At 40.6% G+C, this 4,455-nt stretch overlaps 1 non-coding gene across 1 annotated transcript; it reads right to left on the bottom strand.

The window, feature by feature from the left end:
* Positions 1–1,310: 1,310 nt before the first annotated feature.
* On the bottom strand, positions 1,311–1,417 carry LOC133820702 (small nucleolar RNA R71). The gene has a single exon (XR_009887103.1). It is a non-coding gene; the product is annotated as a small nucleolar RNA R71 (small nucleolar RNA).
* Between the last annotated feature and the right edge of the window lie 3,038 nt (positions 1,418–4,455).

Genomic DNA, 4,455 nt, shown 5'->3' with positions numbered 1-4,455 from the left:
CTGATTAGTCAGGGATGGCACTGGTCGCGTATCACTGACCTAAGAGTCAGAAACGGTATAAGCGTCCTGAACGCAGGGCCGAATGAAGATTAGGTCTAATTGATATCAGCATTGAATGGCTCTAAGGCATTAATGCTGGACCGACCCTAAGGTCGATGAAACATATAAGCGCTTGACTAGTCTAAGCTAGTTATTCAGATCCAGGGCCTAAGACCTAGGTGACCGTTTGTCACATGGCTAGGGAACAATGTTCCAAGGTTATGACTCTATGGTCATGAGGAAGGTTATGTTGGTGACTAGTCACCATGCACCTATCCTGTTTAAGCTAGTGAAAGGTTCACTCATCTATTAAGCCCTGGTGACCCTATTGTTACATGGCTAAAGGGAGCTGTACCCACCTTAGTGACTTTTCCTCTATCACTTACATGTTTTGGACTGAAAGTCCTGAATGATTATTATGATCATTGTTGATATTATATCATGCTGTATTGTGTTTTCTTGCTGGGCCCTGGCTTATCTGTGCTATGTGGTGCAGGTAAAGGGAAAGAAAAGCTCACCCAACCTTGAGTGGAGAGCTTAGGTGGTGATGTGTACATAGGCGGCCGCTTGACCACCACGGCCAAGGCGTTCTCAGAGGAACTAGGGGGTTTACCCTATTTTTGCCGCTTAGGTCGGCGGGTTTGTAAATTTGAAACAGTAATGACCATTTTGAGTTGTAAATAACTTGTAAATGTTCTTGTGGGCCCATGAACAGTTTTATGTATTTAATAAAATATATCATTTCCTTTTTATTGTTTTTTTTCCACCTTAGCCTGTTAATAACACTTAGAAGCACGTTTTTAACCAAAGGACTCGGGTAGCACGTTTTACAGTCGTCTTCCATTCGTTCAAATTCACCCAATTCACCGAGACTTCCTGAACCACTCACGATGGCTCATCAAGATGAAGTCCAACCAAGAACACTACAGGATTACTTACATCTTGCACGCACAGCCACACCTTCATGCATAATGTATCCCAACTATATGTCAAATTTCGATTTCAAACCCGGCATGATTAACCTCTTACCAACCTTCCATGGGTTGGAAAATGAGAGTCCGTACGTGCATATACAGGAATTCGAAGAAGTGGTGACTACATTCAACCACTGAGGTGATGTCACCAACATTGTGAGATTGAAGTTATTTCCTTTCTCTCTCAAAGATAAAGCAAAAAGCTGGTTGTATTCCTTAAGGCCTAGATCTATCGAAACATGGGACTAAATGAAAAAAGCATTCTTCGCCAAATATTTTCCACCCCATAAGACTAGCAGCCTTAAGAGGAAAATCTCCACCTTCATCCAGAAAGACCATGAAACTTTCCATCGGATTTGGGAGAGGTTTAGAGATTTGATCAATCAATGTCCACATCATGGATACGAAAGCTGGCATCTGATCAACTATTTCTATGAAGGTCTCACAACCGAACAAAGACAATTCGTACAAATGATGTGCAATGGCGAATTTCTTCAAAAATATCCTGATGAAGCTTTCGAGTACCTCGGGGATCTCGCTGAAATGTCCTACACATGGAATGGACCGAATCATATGGACAAGCCACAATCAACCAGAATCTACCAATTGAGGGAAGATGACAACTTCAAAAGCCAAATTGAATCATTGAGACAATAATTCAAGGCTTTCAAAACTCACGAAGGTAGAGAAATCCACATGGCCGCAAAAGTAGAGACACGAGATCCATGCTTCATCTATGGAGGGATGGAACATCAACCGCAAGAGTGCCCTGCTCTTGGTGAGTTAAGAGGAGGAAATGAGGAACAATGCAATGTTTTAGGGGATTACAAGAATCCTTATAACCTTTTCTCAAACACTTACATTCCCGGTTGGCGCAACCATCCAAATTTCAGCTGGAATGATTCAAACCAAGCATATGGGAGCTAATGGAGGCCTGAGTAGCAACAACCGCCAAAAGCGTACATTGCTCCTCAAAATAACATGCAGTCAAGTAATTCTCTTGAGAATACCTTGCAAATGCTTGTGCAAACACAAATAGCCTCAACTCAAGAGCTCAAATCCTGTTTCACACAAATGGTGGAGGAAATGAAAGACATAAAAATCCAAATGATAAAGTTAAACACTAATTTGGCAATTCAAGAGCGTGGTAGACTTCCCGCTCAACCGCTAATCCATCAAAAAGGGCAACACATGTGTTTATCCAAAAAACAGATGTTGATGATGTGGCAAGAATTTTCGACACGTGGCAGAGATGCTGCTCGCCTATCAACCAGAGATATTTCCATATGCGGAGTTCAAGTTTTATATACGACCAGCTTGGTCGTATACTCCATTTATTTATGTGTAAATCTGTACAGTTGTAATGATATCCGAGAATATCTCATCATTATAACCTGAATATTTGTTTATTAAGGAAAGATATGATTAATTGACTCATGTAACCCTGCATGAGCCTATAAATATACAAGAAATAGCTCAAGGGGGGATCTTTTGATCTTTTTCCAGATTGTATTACTATTATCCATCATCTGTATTGTTTCTCCTTCTAAGGTCTGTGAAACTCAGGAACCCTAGTACTTTGATCACACCTTTGAAGCTCAATATTAATAATAGTATCAAGTGGACGTAGGTCATTACCAATCACTGGGGCCAAACTACTATAATTCTTGGTATTCTTTACTTTCCATTAGATTTTTTTCTCAAGCATCGTACTAATTTCCTGTCGTATACTTGACTCCGTGTCGTTGGCTAAATCGAGGGTCAACAACATGGCACAAACCTCCTCCTCTACAGATACAAATCTCAAAGAGGTTAATACAATCACTACTCGAAGTGGTTAAAGTACGATTTCACCGTTAACTAAGACAACGAGTACGTCAATGCTCGCTCCAGATGATGATGTGCCAATAAGCATTCCAGTAAAGGCGCCCTTTCCTCAAGCTTCGAATCCACTGGAAAGGTACTGGAAAATCATGGTGAAATCCTAGACCTTTTAACAAAAGTGAAGATCAACTTGCCATTGTTGCATGTGATCAAACAAGTGTCAGCTTATGCCAAGGTTATCAAGGATTTGTGCACCGTTAAAAGAAAGCACCATGTAAAGAAAACTGCATTCTTGGCAGAACAAGCCAGCGTGGTAATTGACTGCAAGAAACCGGCTAAATACAAAGATCCTGGTTGTCCCACCATCTCATGTCAAATTGGGGAACAAGAATTTGGTCAAGCTCTTCTGGACTTAGGAGCAAGTGTAATGTCATATTCAATATACTTGCAATTAGGTCTAGGAGAACTCAAGCCCACATCTATGGTGCTACAATTGGCCGATCGATCAATCAAGAAACCTCGGGGAATAATTGAAGACGTTCTTATTCAAATTGAAAAATTCTATCACCCCATTGATTTTCTCTTCTTAGACATTCAATCTTAAGTGAGTATAGAGTCCAAAATTCCCATCATTCTCGGTAGACCTTTCCTCGTAACAGCAAATGCACTCATTAACTGTAGGAATGGTCTCATGAAAATATCTTTCGGGAACATGACTCTAGAAGTGAATGTTTTCCACATTGGAAAACAACCACCTGATAACGATGAGTGTTTCCAATCATATATGATCGATACACTTATTTCGGAAGAGGTCGACTCGAAATATACTTCTAATCATTTTAATCACCTCTTCTAAATTTCTGAAAGTTTTGAGCCCGATGAGTTTGAAATCAACCTTGAAATCATCAAACACTCACAGGCTAGAAGAACCATGTTTTGGAATCCAATCTTTGAGGAACTCCCTCAAGATCAAGAAACACCGAAACCCTCCATAGAAGAAGCTCCTCAACCAAAGTTGGCCCAACTTCCTGAGGGCCTTAAGCATGTTTTCCTAGGAGCTTGCAACACTTTTCCTGTCATAATATCTTCCAAGATCAATGCCACACAAGAGCACCAGCTCATCAATGTGTTGCAAGAACAAAGAGATGCATTAGGATGGATGATAGCTGGCATCAAAGGTATTAGTTCTTTGATTTGCTCCCATCACATTCTATTGGAAGACAGGGCTATACCACGTCGTGACCCTCAAAGAAGATTAAACCCAATGATGAAGGAAGTAGTTAAGACTGAATTCTTGAAACTTCTTGATTATGGAATAATCTATCATGTTGCTGACAGTAAATGGGTTAGCCCAACTTAGGTTGTTCCTAAGAAATCGGGAGTAACAGTGGTACAAAATGAAAAAGGGGAACTTGTGCCTACCAAGGTCACAACTGGGTGGCGCATGTGCATTGATTCTAGAAAATTAAATGCAGCCACCCGCAAAGACTATTTTCCACTTCCATTCATCGATCAAATATTGGAACGTGTGGCAGGTCATCCTTTCTATAGTTTTCTCGATGGTTATTCAGGGTATTACCAAATCGAGATTGCCTTAGAAGATCAGGATAAGACCACA

Source organism: Humulus lupulus, chromosome 2 (genome assembly GCF_963169125.1).
Source record: "Humulus lupulus chromosome 2, drHumLupu1.1, whole genome shotgun sequence".
Lineage (NCBI taxonomy): Eukaryota > Viridiplantae > Streptophyta > Magnoliopsida > Rosales > Cannabaceae > Humulus > Humulus lupulus.
The sequence above is the reverse complement of the archived record's forward strand: the minus strand, read 5'-3'. Positions and strand labels throughout refer to the sequence as shown.